A 10,187-nucleotide genomic window follows, 5' to 3' on the forward strand; every position below is an offset into this window, starting at 1 on the left:
ATCTGCACACAGAGCCTGGAGAGGCCGTTCCTGGGTCTGCTTGCTCAGGATGCCTTTCCTGTCTATTTGTCCATCGTTGGACTGTTGGGTGTGTAGATACAGTTTGTATTCATGGTGGGAAGAGCACGAGCTTTAGGGTTTGGCAGCTGAGGCTGATGGTGTCCCTGGAACCTGGGAGGAAGAGGCAGCCTTGCGGATGATTCTTTAAAGTGGAAGGTGTTTCTTGACACACCCGGGTGTTATGTTAAAGAATTACATACTATTCTTTTCTCCGGTGCACCATCGTAAGACATCCAAGAGTTCTCGGCTGATTCCCATGGCCAATTAGTCACCCTATAAATGGAGTATTGTCCTTAGTAGACTCTTATCCAATATATAAGACCATATATATTTCCTGAAAGAAAAAAGCCTGGGTGTAGAAGGCATTTGTAGGATATCACGCCATGATTGAATGCGAGCCGTGCCTGTCGTCCCAACCCTTTGATGGAGCTAAAATCAATCCCTTTGAGAGGAAGGGTCCTATACATCACCCCAAATCATAGATTAACACAGTCTCCGAGCTAAAACCTTCATCCGCGAGGCTCCAGCTGAAATGTCACCCTGTCATTTTGAGACTGGGGGTAGGTGGCCCGAGTGAGCCATGCTGTGGTGAGAATTGAAAGGAAGAGACGCAGAGGCTGTTCACAGGACAACGGGGTGCTCCCGGGGGCTCGCATGCTGGGTGGTGGTTTTATCCCACTGCCCCCTGGCCGTACGCCGTCCCCTCCAGGTGACGTCACCGCCTGTCCCTCCACTGGTTCCTCACCCCAGCAGGGATGCTCCCTGGCCACTGCCTTTCCTTTTGCGATAGACGTGTGGATGCGGAGAGACACGGCACCCACGGAGCCTGGCAGTGCATCTGACTTCCAGCCATCAGAGGGGGCCCCGCCAGCGGGAGGGCCTCCCAGGGACCTCCAGCACGCCTGCCAGGGCGTGCCGACGGTGGGTGGGAAGGGAGGACGGGTGCCGGGGCAGACGGGCTCCCCGAGAAGGGGCCTCTGTCCTATCACTGGATCCCAACGTGTGCCCCGTGCTTATGGATTGGGAGGCCTGGTGTCGGCGGTTGGGACTCAGACGTGAGGAGGCCGTCCCCAGGGGCTTCCAGGCTGAGCTCAGGCAGCGGGAGGAAGAGGTGCCGCGCTCAGCCAGGGCCAGCTGCTCCAGCCTCAGGAGCTGGTCTCCTGTGGGAGCGACAGGCCCAGAGCAAGACGCGCCTGTGGGCGGGAAGGGGAGGCAAGTCTCCACCCAGGGTTGTTGGCACGCGCTTCAAACAGGGGCCGTCCTCGGTGCTCCTCAGCTTGCCGAAGTGCCCCCCACCAGGCCCTGCCTCTGTTGTCCCGCGCCCTTCTCCCTAAACACACCTGCGTCCAGTTTCTTTTAAGGACACCAGTCCTGCTGGAGCGGGGCCCACCCACTGGGACCTCATCTTACCTTGACTAATTCCATCTGCAATGACATGAAGGTCACATTCACAGGTACCGGGCTTTGGGATTGCCCATGTCCCTTGCAGGGACACTCTTCAACCCACCAATGTGCCGTTGGGGTGTGTGTTTCTTTGACACACACAGGACAGGCTCCAGCTTTGCTGCCGTGACCTGGGCTTTCGCTTAGCCTATGTCTTGCGCACGGCTCTTCGGAAGTTTCGGTGTCTTCCACGGCGAGGATGTGCAGTCCTTTCTCTCCCCGCTTCATCGTGGTGGATGTGAAAGCTGTTTCCACATTTCCACTGTGATAAATGAGCAGTGGTGAACATTCTTGTAAACCCATCTTTGTGCAGTTGTGCAAGTGGGATACATATCGCAAAGGACGTGTACATCTTGGCACCTTTTGATGGGTCACTATTATCTAGGTGCTTTCCAAGTCTGACAGCCCGTGGAGTTACTGCTTTGTGTGTCTGATTCACTGAAGTATGTTCTCCAGCAAACACATGCTCTTCTCCCCTGGCCCTGTGGGCAGGAAGCGCTGTGAGCAGGTGCCCGTGCAGGGGTTATTTTTAGTGAAGGTGTGGTCCATCTGGGTCTTAACTGGGATTACAGGAGGTCTTATAAAGAGAACCTGGGAGCCACAGACGTGGGAAAAGAAAGAAACTTGCCAGGTGACAAGGCAGGGACACGAGCCATCAACCCCAAGGGTGGTGGCAGCCAGCGCCGGAACCCGCAGGCTGGGGCTGATGCCAGCCTCCCGAGAGGGGTACCTTCCCACGCCGTCAGCCAGCCCCCACGTGGACGGTGGGAGCAGCTCAGCCAGGCCAGGGCAGTGTCGAAGAGGCAGCCGCAGGTGCACAGAGGCCGGTCAACCAGGCACGGAGTATGTGTCAGAAAAACAGAGAAGAAGGGACAAAAACGGAGACGCCTTTTAGTGCCCAGAATCACCAAGGCTCCAGGCTCTGGTTGACAGAGGTGGAGGTGGACGCCTTCGAAGTAAACACATTTACTCTTTTCCGCGGGACTGTGTAGACCCCGGCAGGAGCAGAGCACGGCGTGGGCGGCCGTGCTGGTGAGCTCATGAGAAGATGAACGGGGGTGGGACGGGGGAGACAGCAGCCCAGGTCACCCACTCCACGAGCCTGCTTAGGGGTCCAGCCAACGAAGGGGTGAGCAAAATGGCACGAGGCCTGTGAGTCGGCACAGCCAGCCGGTACCCGAGGCGGCGGGAGGAATCTCTATTTCAGTTCTGGTGGTAAAACCACATCTCTAGTCCCAGTGTCATGTGCAGTGTCACATCCTTCATGAACTCTTAGAGGTCCCCAAACCTCAGGGTGCGGCCTTCAGAACCTCCGAGCTCCTTCTGCCCTTGCTGCCCGGATGGGCGGCCAAGGTCCCCGCCAGCCTTCCGCTGGGGCAGGGTCTCGGCAGAAGAGCTCGCGCCTGGTTGGGTAACCCCTGCGCTGCGCTGAGCAATCGAGCGGACGAGGACACCCCTCAAGTTCCTCCCTGAATTTTTACTTTTATGTCTCCTGGGCTTCGCCTGAAGTTTCTAGCTACTGTTGATGACGTTTGAAAATGAGAAAATGGGAAAACGAAGCACAGGCTTTGGAAGGTCGGGATGGGTCCCAGCCTAGAAAAGGGAAGGAGGGGAGGGGGCTGGTCAAGCAGCATAGGTGTCATCTTCGTACGTGAATTAGGAAAAGAGCAAACCATGAGCACGTTACAAAAATCCGTACCCTTCCGGCTGCCCCCATGAGTCCCTGCCTGAAAGCCTCTTTCTTGGTCCATTTCCTTGGCATCCTCTCCCAGCACCAGAAATTCTAATTGTTCTTTTCCATGTAAGTTAAAAAAAAAAAAACCTCAACTCCCTATTTTCTTTTAGTTGCTATGTATCAGTGTGTCAGAATCTTTACATTATGGACCTTAAGAGTTACGGGTCATTTCAAAATTGGCATGTGGCCATTTTCTGAATTCCACTTAAATTTAAACAGCTATGGATATTTTTTATCAAGCCCGTAAAGGTGCCTATTATTTCCCGTGTACTGTCTCTTGACTAGAGCGAATCACTTCACTGAAGCCCACTGAAACGCACTCGTTCAGTGCCGCGGTAGCTGCACGCCCCTTTCCTTTCTAATGTTGGAAAGACTTTCTTTGGAAGCCAATGTGAAAAGGGTCTATGCTTTCCAAAAAAATTTAAGTCAAGTATATGACTGAAAAGTGTTTTTCATTTTCTTAACGTAAAATATGATTCCTCGTCTCTGTCTGAGCTCACACTGTGAAACCTTGAGTTCAGGACAGCCCTGTGTTGTGGGAAGGTGAAAAGTGGGACACCGTGACCTTGACCAAAGCTCCTCTCCTCTGTGCTCCTCAGGCCACTGTGCCTTTAGGCCGGAGGGTGACACGAGGCTAACCTACAGCAGAAGACACCTGCCCCTGGCCACGCATCTCTTGTCGCGCAACATGATATGCAATGAAATCAGCGATGCAGACGTTTCATTTGGGGGCAAGCAGCTTAAGGTTTTCATGTTGACCTCCCTAATAAAATGTACACTCAGAGGGGCGAGAGTCTAGAATGTTCCATCTTGCTTTTTTGGAAACATTGGCAACTAAAATCGAATGCTGGTAGGATTCTAGGGATCCTACCTGTGCCATGATACCCGTGGTCAATGTGGGAATGTGTGCAGTTTAGTTCCATCTCTGTAGGACCAAACTGAGTGACGGAAGAATGTATAAAGTTATGAAACTGTCTGCTTATTGGGATTCCTGATGAATGTGTCTGTGAATATTACTGAATGAACAAGAGCTTTCTGAACTCAATTTAATTCTCCGTCACACATGTATGCAATTTTATTTGCTTTATTTCTATACCAAGTCATGCAAATTATGACAGTGAGCCCTGACATTTAAATCTCTTACCTTTGAGTGCTTCTTACTATTTCATTTCACAGTGATACAAAAAATTACTGTTATGTACATGTGTTAAGGACTTTTGTAGGTCTCTTTGAACCCTATTCTGCTGCTTTTGTAAAAAATAGTTGTGTGTGTGTTTCTGTGTATACAGGCAAATATCATCAGAAGCACTTACGCTGCGATGTGACCTTTCCACATACTTTCCAACTTGTCTGGATTTTCTTGAAGGTCGATTGGGTTTTCAACTCTGCTATCTGCTAGGTGTTTGATGGAGTGGTCCAGATAACAGGAGAGAGAGCAAAGGAAAGAGAATTTTTTGAAGATCAAACGTGTCTGTTCATTTTGTTATCTGACCCTATCTGTTGTCATAGTAACAGGTTTCTTTTAACCTCTACCATCGGGTGACTTGTCTCTATCTGCTCCCAAGTCTCCTTGGACTGGGAAGCAGCTCCCACCGCGCCAAGACCGTTTCCCAGGCTCTCTGCAGACGGCGCAAAGGGAGCAGTTCCAGCGCTGGGAAGGATTTAAATTACATTTTCAATCACCTGCTATCTTAATTTAGGGTGAGATAAAGTCGACACAGATGCCTTCTCTCCTCATTCCACAATGTGTCAGTAAATGCCGTTTAGAAGTGAAATGAACAGACATGTTTAGGTCCCAGCAGGAAGGGCTGCCCTGGCTTTGTGCCCACGATGGCGTGTCCGTCGGCCCAGGAGAGGGGGCTGATGAAGGCAAACCTTTAATAAAAGGGGCACATATGCTGATCGAACTTCCTCTCCTCTTCACCGAGGCAGGCCACGTGGAGGCTCCTGTATGCCGAGCACTCATCGTGTACTTTTAAATAAAGCGCGGGACGCCCTTGCTTTCCCCCCAGGCTCCCCGCCCCCCGCAGCGGTGCCCGAACCCCGCAGCCAGGCCCCTCACGCCAGCGCCTCGCTGCAAACTACCTGCAAGCAGGACGGCCGAGGCGGGCTCGTGGCCTGGGGCCGGAGTTTCCAGCACCCACGGGCTGCCGGGGCCGGCTTTTCCCTCAAGGAGCGCCATGGAGAAGGCGCCTGGGCCCGAGTTCTTTCTGCTCACAGCAGAACACTTCCTTTCCTCCCAGGGGGCTCTGCGTGCACACGCAAGGACGGGGGCGCGTGCACTCTGTGCCAACACATGCGGCGTGTCCTTCAGCGGCTCTCCGCGTTGGAAGCCTCTAGGCGCGCAACAGCGCCCGTCAAGCCCTAGGAGATGACTTAGCCAACCCGCGCTTTGGGTGACTGAGCGGCTTCTCCCAACGCACTCGCCTGGGCCACGGGCCACATCTGCCTCCCGGCTCTGGACACAGGCCCCTGACCCAGGCGGGACAAAGAGGGCAGACGGGTGGGCCAGCCCCTGCAGGAAAGGGCCTGATGACCCTTGTCGGCTCCGCCGGGAGCCCCCCACTCACGACCTTGTGGAAACCTGGGTCTGTTCATTGTAAAGTGGATGTGATGTCATGTCCACTCAGGGGCCTGCTGGGGTAAGTGCTGGGACTCACAGGGAGCTGCCCCAAATCTCAGAGGCCTGGTGGTCACCCCCAGCCCGTCCTTGTCAGCACCAGCCCATTCTTGTCATTTTTATCAGACAAATGGACGTTTATTTTCTCTATTTTTTGAAAATGTTACATAAAAAAAAAAATAAGAGCCCCTTCTCACCCCCCTCCTCCCACATCAACCACCTCTTTCATCATCACGGCACAGTCATTGCATTTGGTGAATACATTTTGGAGCACTGCTGCACCACATGGATAGTGGTTTACATTGTAGTTTACACTCTCCCCCAGTCCACGCAGGGGGCCATGGCAGGACATACAATGTCTAGCCTCTGTCCCTGCAGCACCACCCAGGACAACTCCAAATCCCGAAATTGCCCCCACATCACATCTCTTCTTCCCTCTCCCTATCTTCAGCAGCTACTGTGGCCACTTTCTCCACATCAATGCTACAATTTCTTCCATCACCAATCACAATAGTTCCAGAGTAGAATATCAGTAAGTCCACTCTAGTCCATCCTCTAGTCCTCCATCCTGTGGACCCTGGGATGGTGATGTCCTCTCCACCTCTATATTGAGAGGGGGCTTAGATTCCACATGGATGATGGATGCAATCCTCCTGCATGCAGTTGTAGGCACTCTTGGCTCCCTGGTGTGGTGGTTGACCTTCTTCACCTCCCTGTTAGCTGATCTGGGTAAGTCCAACAAACCAGAGGGTAGGAGGCCCAGGGCCTAGCTGTCACATGGACAGCCCAGAGATTCAGGTCTCCTGAGCATACACCAACCCCAGCGCCAACCACAGGTTCAGTGAAAGTGACAGAAGAGGCATGTGTAGAAAGGTCACATCTGAGTCCAGGTCCATCACACTCGGGAGCACAGACTCCAAGGAGGCCAGCCCATTCGTGACACCACATCCCCCTCCTTGCCACCATCACCACCACCATCCCCCACCCCACCACTGCCTCCCTGTCCTCACCTCCTCTCGTCCTTGTGCAGGTGAGAGGCCACTGTCTTGCATTGTTAGAGACAAAAGTGCCACATCCTTTAGGGCCCACATCCTGCACACGTAAAGTCAACCTTCACAGACAAATTAACAAACGGTGATGGATGATGTGGAAATAATGATCTGTGAAACCTTCAAAGTTACGTACCGAGCCGGGGAGGTGGCGGCCCTCGTTTGTTTGGTGACGCGGACGTCACGGAGGGGTCTAACAATTCTTTATCCACACCATACTGCGTTTTGTCCTGTTCTCTAAAGTCTTCTCTGATGGGCAAATGCCAGTCACGTTTTCTTACGTGAATTTCAGGCTGTCAATCTCACCTGCACAGGAGCAGGCAAGAGTCAGGAAGTGAGCGGGGAAAAAGAAAAGGCTTGAGCAGTGAAAGAGAGGCCAGGAGTTCCAGGCCGAAGCCCCTGCCCCTCCCGGAGGCTGGCTCCTCGAGCCTCACCCAGGGCCTGCTTTCTCTTCAGCTCCCTCCACCCACTCAAGTTCTCTGTGAGCTCCCAAGGCTGCAGCAGCAAGGAGTGCACCTCGGTAGTAGAAGGAGAGGGACTGCTCCAGGCCTGCGGGGAGAGCTGGGGGGACACGAGAGGGGCCGGAGCTGAGGAACACCCACCTGCAGCGCCCTGGTGTGAAGCCCCTCGGGCGCTGTTTACAAAAGGGACCTAACAAAATCATGGCTGGTGATAATTACGGCGTTGGGCCAAGGAAAATTGTGGGCAGAGAAATGTTCAGTATTTTTAAATAATACAATTATGAAACACTGGAATAGCCATTTTGGACGCTTACCATTTAGGATGTTTAAGGAGCGTGTAGGTGAGAAAGTATGTGGGTAATTCTTCCTCCACTGCTCTCGAAATGAAGGGCCTGAGGATTTCAGGTGCATTTGCAGCGTTTAAATATTCACGGAAACAGTAAGATGATTGTATAAGATTCGTGCTCAACTATTAATTCTTTAATTTCTAGTCTTAAGTCCCCAATACAAATACAAGACTTCCAATACGGAACTGCGAGTAAGAAAGCATAATTTAGTGAATCACTTCCCTCAGATTCTTAAAAATGATCTTCAATAAAGCAAATGTGATGCATTTATTATTCTAATATTCAAAAGGAACTTGTAGGACAAAATCAAATCTGTTCTTTAGAGAGCTATTCAAATGTTGTGTTTACTCCAATTGGTTAAGGGAATAAAAAAAACCTGGCTGGACCTTCCAAATACACTTAGAAGAACCATTAAACATTCAGCTTCCTAAAAAAAGAGTTAATTTCAATTGATTCATGTACCATTTTGGCTGCAAAATGCACACATTAGCAACAGTTTTTTTTTTAAAGATTTATTTATTTCTCTCCCCTTCCCCCCGCCCACCCGTTATCTGTTCTCTGTGTCTATTTGCTGTGTCTTCTTTGTCGGCTTCTGTTGTTGTCAGCGGCACAGGAATCTGTGTTTCTTTTTGTTGCGTCACCTTGTGTCAGCTCTCCGTGTGTGTGGTGCCATTCCTGGGCAGGCTGCACTTTCTTTCGCGCTGGGCGGCTCTCCTTACAGGGTGCACTCCTTGCGCACGGGGCTCCCCTACGCGGGGACACCCCTGCGTGGCACGGCATACCTTGCGCGCATCAGCACTGCGCATGGGCCAGCTCCACACGGGTCACGGAGGCCCAGGGTTTGAACCGCGGACCTCCCATATGGTAGACGGACGCCCTAACCACTGGGCCAAGTCTGCCGCCCAGCAACACTTTTTAATGCCTTAGATGTAGCTCTACTGAAAATATATGTTGATTTCTCTTCAATTTGTGAATCCAGTGTTCTCCCAGGCATAAAAGTGAAAATGCAGGCGCCTTGAGTTAACATGTCATTGGTCGAACAGGCAAAGAGGAAGCTTCTAGGAAAGGCAGAACAAGGCTTTATTAATTTCCAAGGGTTGATCCGATGTGCTTCTTTTAAAGGTGATGCCTCCGGGCTCTGGAAACAAACTCTTCCATGGAGCGGGTTTTTCAGGGGGCCAGAAGCGCAGAGCAGCCGCCCGCAGCCCCCAGCAGGGCTGGTCACGTTGGAGATCTCCTTTAGGGACCCTGTGGCCCTCTGATGTCACACACAGTGAGGCGGGTCCCGTCGGGGCAGCTCAGCGAGGAACTTCCCGGGTCGTTCCCTTTTTCACCGACGCTGTGCACTTTAACCTCCCGTGCTCTTTCGTTTCCCGACAGACCTTCTGTGATGTGTTAGCAAACCCGCGCTGTATCCAGCTACTGTCTTCCTTGAAACCACTTAAGCTCAAATGCCATCGATGACGAGCTCCTACACAAAAGCTATCAATTCTGCCTCACGTCTGAGCATCACGTTTTCCTCTAAACCATCAGAGGGATCCTAACGGATGGGGCCCTAATGAACTCTGGAAAAGCACACCTTATGCTGCGAACACTTAGAGAAGCGCGGAGAACTCTTAGACAAACTATATACCTGTTTTGGGGTGAATCTATTTTCTTTGTTTTATGGTAAAAGCAGTTTCTAAAAGTCTTGCAAATACTTCTAAAAATCGATCTTTTGTAACCAGTGGAAAATCACTTATTGATTGCTCACAATGCACAAGACTCTGGGCAGAGGTGATGTGATTAAAGAATATAATCTTAGAGTATGCAATTTCATTCACGACCTGGCTTCAAGCACATATATATTTTTTTAATGAGTAAAAGTCAAATGGAAATGATTAAAATTAGTTAGCAGAAAGCGGAGGACAGAAAACGCAGTTCTGAATCTTCCCGATGCAGCTGTGCGTCTAGTGAGAGCCTCCTCTCAGGCTCTTGAGAGGGTGGAGAGAGAGGGTCAGTTCCCATCAGAAGAGGCTCTCGCTGTCTGGAAATGAGCAAAGAAACATTCAACAGCATCAGTTAATAAGCCACATCCTGTGAACGCGTCAGGCGCCCGCAGCGTGTTGTGTATTTCACATCCTTTTCTGTCACTCCTCCCCTTCTCTCCTTCTAAAATCCCACTGAAATAAGGGTTCGGTTTGGAGGCCGTTACGTATCTAGCTCCCCTTGCACTGGGATACTTCTGCCCCAGAAAACGTTTTCAGGCGGTGTCCCCAACTCCTCACCCCGGCGTCCTGGGAGCAGGCGGTGAGGACGGATCCGGCGGGTCTGCGGGGCAGGTGGCTCTCCCGGCAGCAGGTCCTCGTAGAGCGCTGTGTCGTATGGAAATGCTTAGCGGCCCGGCTCACGGGCTACAGAGGTGCCTTTTCATCTTCGCGGGGTTTGAACAGGATCCTTTCAGAGCCAGATGACCAGGAGTGCCCTCTGTGG

This window comes from Dasypus novemcinctus, chromosome 2, assembly GCF_030445035.2.
Source record: "Dasypus novemcinctus isolate mDasNov1 chromosome 2, mDasNov1.1.hap2, whole genome shotgun sequence".
Lineage (NCBI taxonomy): Eukaryota > Metazoa > Chordata > Mammalia > Cingulata > Dasypodidae > Dasypus > Dasypus novemcinctus.